Here is a 9,844-nt window from a genome sequence, read left to right as displayed (position 1 = left end):
TGTGATTTCGTGGATCTTGAAGGATTTATCTTGGAGAACACTCTGTTTAGGTGATTCTTCCATGAATTATGTCATTAAAACCGTGTGGGATTTATTATCCAACGGTTCTTAGAAGTTGCAGCCACTAAAACGCCCATGTTCTTGAGTAAACAAACACCATAGTGTGATACTCTCTAAAGTTCTGGGCTGTTCAAAGCTGTTTAAAGCTTCTTTCAACTCGAGAAAACAGAGTTAAACTCTGTCCATAAGAACTCTTGAGCAAAATCCCCCCACTCTTCCATAATCTTTAATACTTCATACTCTTGGTTACCCTATACTCTATACTCTTTGGTTACTAATACTCTCGGTTACTCTATACTCTCTAAACTCTCTTTTATTTTCAGTAATATAACTCTATATACTCTATACTCTACACTCTAATCTCTCACAATCTCTTGTTTTAGAATCTGTCCCATTGAATTTGGTTTCAGTTTCAACCTTGAAGATTGTGTGGAGCTCGCTTGCTATCTCTAGAAGAAGTGGCGAGGTTGAAGGCTACAAGAAAGCCATGAGGAGGCGCAGCACAATGCCTGGAGTTAGAACCAAGGGCCACCAAGTCTTTGTTAAGCTGGTGGAAGGTGATGAATCAGCTCACAAGCATGTGTGTTAGTGCCAAGTTATTGATCGGATGTGCACAAGACTTCAAGGAAGGTCATGCACAAGGTTTCAAGTGAAATGATGAGGTTTCAGCCCATCATCAAGTAAGGGTTGCGGGGGAGATCAACTTTCAAGTGGCTTCACCGCACCTCACAGTCTATGGTTTCAAATTCTCTGCAACAAGCAAAAGTTTTGCCGATGCGTTTCAAAGATCGATTCGTACGAAGGACTTCCACTGCGATTCAGCTTCCGCGTTCTTCACAAAAGGTCTAGACCATAGAGTCATCTTGCCAGTGGAAGTGAAATCATACCAATCCGAGCAGCCGTTCGAAAGGTATGTCCGAATCAGTGGGCATATATCATTCTGACGCGTTTTAAAGAAGCGGTCTCAAGAAGAGAGTTCAAACCGCAACAATGATAAACTCTCTTCCTCTTCTCCATCAAAGACACCGAAATAAAAAGGCTGTGCTCTAAACTCTACTCTATTTAAATTATTTTCTTAAATTTATTATATTAGCTCCATTACTAGCCTTTACTCTCTCATGTGATCTCTTAAATTGTCACTTTTGAAATTGTCTTTGATATTCCTCATATTGTTTTATGAGAGCCTCAAAGAAATTTACTTTGATATTCCTCATACATTAAATTATGAGAGCCTCAAAGAAATTTACTTTGATATTCCTCATACATTATAGACTATGAGAGCCTCAAAGAAATGTGAAAAATTGTCTTTGATATTCCTCATAACATACACTTATTGTTTCTTCTTTATCACTTGTTTGAAGGGTAAAGAAGATTATGAGAGCCTCAAAGAAATTCTAAAGGTGCAAAGATGGAGATCATAAGAAGTGTGTTAAAGGCAAGGTGGACTAAGGAAGAGTAGCGGTTCAAAACATGAAGAGAAGAGAGCTGGTTCTTTACAAACCAAGATCAAGGGACATCATGGATAGTGAAGGCTATACTCTTTTTCCCTTAACAAAGTTTTATCCCAAGAGGTTTTCTTTGTTAAGGTTTTTAATGAGGTAGACAACACTAGTCCACTCTTGATCTTTGGTCCTCATAGTGTCCCGCCGATCAAGCGTGCGGGGGAGTATTAGCATGTAAGAAGGAGAAGAGAAGAAAGAGGCCGGTAAGGCCGAACTATGGAAGAAGAAGAGAGTGGCCGGTGAGGCCATGGGAGGCATGAGAGCGGCCAGTTAGGCCGCGAACACAATGAGAAAGGCCATGTGGGCCGTGTGAGCAAGGAAGAGACAAGTTAGCAAGGCCATGAGTGCCTTATAAGAAGAACAAAGGCCTTATAAGAAGAAGAAGCCCAAGAAGAAGGAAATATCTCACAAGGAAGGAAAGAAGGATCTAATGGCCACAATGAAAGGAAGGAAGAAGGATCAAACGGTCACAAGGCAAGGAAGGAAGGAAGGATCACGTGTGGCTTTGGTTGGGAAGCATAGCGAGTCAACCAAAGGGAAGGAGCTGTCCCTTTCAATATACACCAACTCGTGAATGTCACTTTCAGCTCCCATTGGAATCTCATTGTGTGTCTAACGGTCATATGCATTTGTTTCCCTATATTAAGTTGTATGAGAGCTCATATGTAATCTAACACAACACAATTCAATAATAAGAGAATCATTATTTCGTTTATCTCCTCTCTACTTATGTTTATGTTCTTAGTTCCAATGTAGAGAGCTTAGAGTATAAACGGTTAGAGGCTGCCCTTAAGGCAGCCGATTCTCTTCCTAAATCTCACCCTAAACTCTTCTTATTTACTCTTTTCTTAGGGTTCTTTCAAGCTATTTTATGGGGAGTTCATCACAAGTTGATGACCTCTTCTTTCCCTTGAGATCGAGTTAGTTTGTTGTGGGTTTAAGGAGACTTAACCATTGGGGTTTTGTTCTTCCTTATCAAGAGCTTTCTCTCTTGCAAAACCAACAGAGTATAGTAGAGTATATGGGCGGAAGTATAAGGTGAGTGGAGAGTAGAATAGAGAATTTGCTCAAGAGTTCTTATGGACAGAGTTATACTCTGTTTTCTTGAGTTGAAAGAAGCTTTGACAGCCAAGAACATCCAAGAAGACAATCTCTTTTGGTGCTTTAATGGCTGAAACACAATGGACCTTATGGAAAATTAGTTTCTCCAAAGGTTTAACAACAAAACTCCTTGTAGAATCACTTAAACAAGTGTTCTTCAAGAGATTAAGGCTTGAAGATCCACGAAGATAACATATAGAAGATGTTTTTCGTGGTCCCAAGCAAAGAAGAAACAACAAAAGCCTTTGGAACAACCTATTGTCCAACGGTTAAAAGAATGCATCTTGGACCAACTTGAATCTATTTGACCAAGCGGGCTCTACATGCTAAAATAAAGTCTCTCTCTTCCTCAAACTCGAACCTGGACACACCATATGACCAGAAACAAAGCTTTCTCAACCTTGAGAAGAAGAAGAAGAAGCGATTTAGTAATTAAGCCTTTAAAGGAAATTTAACAAAAGCAAAATTAAACCTTTAGAGGAAAATTAACTAAATCCTAAGAGAACTAAATCCTAAGAATTTCGTGGCTCATACAAGCACACAAGAACCGTGAATCCTCACCATGAACAACACAATTTGCTCAATGGTTCATCACTTCCCACACATCCCAAAATAAACAAAGCTATTACCAAATCGGTAAAGCTTAAGGATGGGGCTTGTAAAATCGATTTCTTTCCACACACTTGGTCTACAAATTCTAACAAGATAAGAGACCAAGCTTACTCAACAATGAGCTGCTAGAGAATCGATTTAATCAACAAAAGCAAAATTAAAGCTTTAAAGAAACTAAGCTAAGCGATTTAACACCTAAGCAAAGTCTAAACTTTAACTAAGCTAACTCCTAAGAAAACGACTTTGAGAATGAGTTTAAAACACCAAGAACAGAACCTGCTCTGATACCATGTTGGGATTTATGAGACAAAGCTCACAAGAGAGGGTAGACAAACACTTGGTGAATGAATCCCCCTTTACCCACAACAAACTAACTCATTCTAAAGGGGGAGGAGAGAACATCAACTTGTGATGAACTCCCCATAAACAAGCTAGATAGAACCCAAATACTAGAGAGTAAGCGGATCCTAACTAGGAGAAGCACTAGTTTGAGACTTATCCTCTTCTAGTATCACAACACTTAGAGTTTGTGTACTTAGGAGAAGGAGGATTAAGAATCAGTAATCTAGGCTAAGTAAAGCAGTAAATAAGAAGAGTTTAGGTGGATTTGAGAAGAGAATAGGCTGCCTTAAGGGCAGCCTCTAACCGCTAATCTCCTAAGAACTCTACATTGTTGATATGAACAAGAACACAAGTAGAGAGGGAAAACGGTTTCTCTTCTATTGAATAATATGTTGTGATGTATTACAAAATGAGAGATTACAATGCTTAATATAGGAGAACAAATGTATATGGCCGTTTGAGATAAATGAGAGGTGAGAGTGACATATAGCCGTTGGTGCACAAGTGGGTGTATGGTGAAAGGGACAGCTCCTTCCCTTGGTTGTCTCATTCTTCACCAACCAAGGTCTCACATGCTTCCTTCCTTCCCTTCTTTTCCCTTTGTGAGACATTTAACTTCTTCTTGGGCCTCTTCTTCTTATAAGGCCTTTACTTCACAATTCTTCTCACATTGCTCTTATGGCCTTGCTGACCACTCTCATTGTTCTCACGGCCCACATGGCCTTATTGGCCACTCTTATTGTGCTCACGGCCTTACTGGCCGCTCCCACACCACTCATGGCCTTACCGGCCACACTTCTTGTACTAGCAGCCTTACCGGCCACTCTCTTCTTCCTTGTGCAGCTCGGCCTCACCGGCCTCACTCTCTCTTCTCCTTCATATATACTAATAGTACGGACGGGCCTGTACGGACGGGCCTGTACGGACGGGCCTGTACGGACGGGCCTGTACGGACGGGCCTTCTCTTCAATGTGTTCACGGCCTAACTGGCCGCTCACCGGACATGGGTCCGTTCACGGACACGGTACATGGTACCGGACACGGTACATGGTCGCTCACGGACACGGACATGGCCTTACCGGCCTTTACATGGCCTTTCCGGCCTTTCTTCTCTTCTTCCAAGGCTCGGCCTTACCGGCCTCTCCTCTCTCCTCCTTGGTACATTCTAATATAAAATGTGTCTTAATCCAATGCAACTAACTAATTATAGTAGTTTGAGATAGATGTGGAGAGTTTAAAAGCCACTTATACCCATTTTGTCCCAAAAAAGGCTAAAACCAAGAAAACATTGCTTAGAATCTGTAAACAGCTATGTTAGTGTTTATGGGGTTAAAATGTGTCTTAATCCATTGAAACTAACTAATTATAAGACTTTAAGATAGATGTGGAGAGTTTAAAAGCCACTTATACCCATTTTGTCCCAAAACAGGCTAAAACCAAGAAAACATTGTTTAGAAGCTGTAAACAGCTATGTTAGTGTTTCTGGGGTTAAAATGTGTCTTAATCCAGTGAAACTAACTAATTATAGGAGTTTGAGATAGATGTGGAGAGTTTAAAAGCCACTTATACCCATTTTGTCCCAAAACAGGCTAAAACCAAGAAAACATTGCTTAGAAGCTGTAAACAGCTATGTTAGTGTTTCTGGGGTTAAAATGTGTCTTTATCCAATGCAACGAACTAATTATAGGAGTTTGAGATAGATGTGGAGAGTTTAAAAGCCACTTATACCCATTTTGTCCCAAAAAAGGCTAAAACCAAGAAAACATTGCTTAGAAGCTGTAAACAGCTATGTTAGTGTTTCTGGGGTTAAAATGTGTCTTAATCCAACGCAACTAACTAATTATAAGAGTTTGAGATAGATGTGGAGAGTTTAAAAGCCACTTATACCCATTTTGTCCCAAAACAGGCTAAAACCTAGAAAACATTGCTTAGAAGCTGTAAACAGCTATGTTAGTGTTTCTGGGGTTAAAATGTGTCTGAATCCAATGCAACTAACTAATTATAGGAGTTTGAGATAGATGTGGAGAGTTTAAAAGCCACTTATACCCATTTTGTCCCAAAACAGGCTAAAACCAAGAAAACATTGCTTCGAAGCTGTAAACAGCTATGTTAGTGTTTCTGGGGTTGAAATGTGTCTTAATCCAATGCAACTGACTAGTTATAAGAGTTTGAGATAGATGTGAAGACTTTAAAAGCCACTTATACCCATTTTGTCCCAAAACAGGCTAAAACCAAGAAAACATTGCCTAGAAGCTGTAAACAGCTATGTTAGTGTTTCTGGGGTTAAAATGTGTCTTAATCCAATGCAACTAACTAATTATAGGAGTTTGAGATAGATGTGGAGAGTTTAAAAGCCACTTATACCCATTTTTTCCCAAAACAGGCTAAAACCAAGAAAACATTGCTTAGAAGCTGTAAACAGCTATGTTAGTGTTTCTAGGGTTAAAATGTGTCTTAATCCAATAAAACTAACTAATTATAGGAGTTTGAGATAGATGTGGAGAGTTTAAAAGCCACTTATACCCATTGTTTCCCAAAACAGGCTAAAACCAAGAAAACATTGCTTAGAAGCTGTAAACAGTTATGTTAGTGTTTCTGGGGTTTAAATGTGTCTTAATCCAATGCAACTGACTAGTTATAAGAGTTTGAGATAGATGTGGAGAGTTTAAAAGCCACTTATACCCATTTTGTCCCAAAACAGGCTAAAACCAAGAAAACATTGCTTAGAAGCTGTAAACAGCTATGTAATTGTTTATGGGGTTAAAATGTGTCTTTATCCAATGAAACTAACTAATTATAGGAGTTTGAGATAGATGTGGAGAGTTTAAAAGCCACTTATACCCATTTTGTCCCAAAACAGGCTAAAACCAAGAAAACATTGCTTAGAAGCTGTAAACGGCTATGTTAGTGTTTCTGGGGTTAAAATGTGTCTTAATCCATTGAAACTAACTAATTATAAGACTTTAAGATAGATGTGGAGAGTTTAAAAGCCATTTATACCCATTTTGTCCCAAAACAGGCTAAAACCAAGAAAACATTGTTTAGAAGCTGTAAACAGCTATGTTAATGTTTCTGGGGTTAAAATGTGTCTTAATCCAATGCAACTGACTAGTTATAAGAGTTTGAGATAGATGTGGAGAGTTTAAAAGCCACTTATACCCATTTTGTCCCAAAACAGGCTAAAACCAAGAAAACATTGCTTAGAAGCTGTAAACAGTTATGTTAGTGTTTCTGGGGTTAAAATGTGTCTTAATCCAATGCAACTAACTAATTATAGGAGTTTGAGATAGATGTGGAGAGTTTAAAAGCCACTTATACCCATTTTGTCCCAAAACAGGCTAAAACCAAGAAAACATTGCTTAGAAGCTGTAAACGGCTATGTTAGTGTTTCTGGGGTTAAAATGTGTCTTAATCCATTGAAACTAACTAATTATACGACTTTAAGATAGATGTGGAGAGTTTAAAAGCCACTTATACCCATTTTGTCCCAAAACAGGCTAAAACCAAGAAAACATTGTTTAGAAGCTGTAAACAGCTATGTTAATGTTTCTGGGGTTAAAATGTGTCTTAATCCAATGCAACTGACTAGTTATAAGAGTTTGAGATAGATGTGGAGAGTTTAAAAGCCACTTATACCCATTTTGTCCCAAAACAGGCTAAAACCAAGAAAACATTGCTTAGAAGCTGTAAACAGCTATGTTAGTGTTTCTGGGGTTAAAATGTGTCTTAATCCAATGCAACTAACTAATTATAGGAGTTTGAGAGAGATGTGGAGAGTTTAAAAGCCACTTATACCCATTTTGTCCCAAAATAGGCTAAAACCAAGAAAACATTGCTTAGAAGCTGTAAACAGCTATGTTAGTGTTTATGGGGTTATAATGTGTCTTAATCCAATGCAACTGACTAATTATAAGAGTTTGAGATATATGTGGAGAGTCTAAAAGCTACTTATACCCATTTTGTCCCAAAACAGGCTAAAACCAAGAAAACATTGCTTAGAAGCTGTAAACAGCTATGTTAGTGTTTCGGGGGTTAAAATGTGTCGTTATCCAATGCAACTAACTAATTATAGGAGATTGAGATAGATGTGGAGAGTTTAAAAGCCACTTATACCCATTTTGTCCCAAAACAGGCTAAAACCAAGAAAACATTGCTTAGAAGCTGTAAACAGTTATGTTAGTGTTTCTGGGGTTAAAATGTGTCTTAATCCAATGCAACTAACTAATTATAGGAGTTTGAGATAGATGTGGAGAGTTTAAAAGCCACTTATACCCATTTTGTCCCAAAACAGGCTAAAACCAAGAAAACATTGCTTAGAAGCTGTAAACAGCTATGTTAGTGTTTCTGGGGTTAAAATGTGTCTTAATCCATTGAAACTAACTAATTATAAGACTTTAAGATAGATGTGGAGAGTTTAAAAGCCACTTATACCCATTTTGTCCCAAAACAGGCTAAAACCAAGAAAACATTGTTTAGAAGCTGTAAACAGCTATGTTAATGTTTCTGGGGTTTAAATGTGTCTTAATCCAATGCAACTGACTAGTTATAAGAGTTTGAGATAGATGTGGAGAGTTTAAAAGCCACTTATACCCATTTTGTCCCAAAACAGGCTAAAACCAAGAAAACATTGCTTAGAAGCTGTAAACAGCTATGTAATTGTTTATGGGGTTAAAATGTGTCTTTATCCAATGAAACTAACTAATTATAGGAGTTTGAGATAGATGTGGAGAGTTTAAAAGCCACTTATACCCATTTTGTCCCAAAACAGGCTAAAACCAAGAAAACATTGCTTAGAAGCTGTAAACAGTTATGTTAGTGTTTCTGGGGTTAAAATGTGTCTTAATCCAATGCAACTAACTAATTATAGGAGTTTGAGATAGATGTGGAGAGTTTAAAAGCCACTTATACCCATTTTGTCCCAAAAAAGGCTAAAACCAAGAAAACATTGCTTAGAAGCTGTAAACAGCTATGTTAGTGTTTCTGGGGTTAAAATGTGTCTTAATCCATTTAAACTAACTAATTATAAGACTTTAAAATAGATGTGGAGAGTTTAAAAGCCACTTATACCCATTTTGTCCCAAAAGAGGCTAAAACCAAGAAAACATTGCTTAGAAGCTGTAAACAGCTATGTTAGTGTTTCTGGGGTTAAAATGTGTCTGAATCCAATGCAACTAACTAATTATAGGAGTTTGAGATAGATGTGGAGAGTTTAAAAGCCACTTATACCCATTTTGTCCCAAAACAGGCTAAAACCAAGAAAACATTGCTTAGAAGCTGCAAAACAGCTATGTTAGTGTTTCTGGGGTTAAAATGTGTCTTAATCCAATGCAACTAACTAATTATAAGACTTTAAGATAGATGTGGAGAGTTTAAAAGCCACTTATACCCATTTTGTCCCAAAACAGGCTAAAACCAAGAAAACATTGCTTAGAAGCTGTAAACAGCTATGTTAGTGTTTATTGGGTTAAAATGTGTCTTAATCCAATGCAACTAACTAATTATAAGAGTTTGAGATTGATGTGGAGAGTTTAAAAGCCACTTATACCAATTTTGTCCCAAAACAGGCTAAAACCAAGAAAACATTGCTTAGAAGCTGCAAAACAGCTATGTTAGTGTTTCTGGGGTTGAAATGTGTCTTAATCCAATGCAACTGACTAGTTATAAGAGTTTGAGATAGATGTGGAGACTTTAAAAGCCACTTATACCCATTTTGTCCCAAAACAGGCTAAAACCAAGAAAACATTGCTTAGAAGCTGTAAACAGCTATGTTAGTGTTTCTGGGGTTAAAATGTGTCTTAATCCAATGCAACTAACTAATTATAGGAGTTTGAGATAGATGTGGAGAGTTTAAAAGCCACTTATACCCATTTTTTCCCAAAACAGGCTAAAACCAAGAAAACATTGCTTAGAAGCTGTAAACAGCTATGTTAGTGTTTCTGGGGTTAAAATGTGTCTTAATCCAATAAAACTAACTAATTATAGGAGTTTGAGATAGATGTGGAGAGTTTAAAAGCCACTTATACCCATTTTTTCCCAAAACAGGCTAAAACCAAGAAAACATTGCTTAGAAGCTGTAAACAGATAGTGTTTCTGGGGTTAAAATGTGTCTTAATCCAATGCAACTAACTAATTATAGTAGTTTGAGATAGATGTGGAGAGTTTAAAAGCCACTTATACCCATTTTGTCCCAAAAAAGGCTAAAACCAAGAAAACATTGCTTAGAATCT

General features: G+C 37.7%; 1 long non-coding RNA gene across 1 annotated transcript; it reads left to right on the top strand.

The window, feature by feature from the left end:
• The first annotated feature begins 422 nt into the window (after positions 1-422).
• LOC147926905 (uncharacterized) lies at positions 423-2,277 on the top strand. The gene is made up of 2 exons (XR_015581760.1): positions 423-970; positions 1,422-2,277. It is a non-coding gene; the product is annotated as an uncharacterized LOC147926905 (long non-coding RNA).
• Positions 2,278-9,844: the final 7,567 nt, after the last annotated feature.

Source organism: Camelina sativa, chromosome 15, assembly GCF_030686135.1.
Source record: "Camelina sativa cultivar CO46 ecotype springtype chromosome 15, ASM3068613v1".
NCBI lineage: Eukaryota > Viridiplantae > Streptophyta > Magnoliopsida > Brassicales > Brassicaceae > Camelina > Camelina sativa.
Note: the sequence above shows the minus strand (reverse complement) of the source record. Positions and strands in the feature narration are given on the sequence as shown.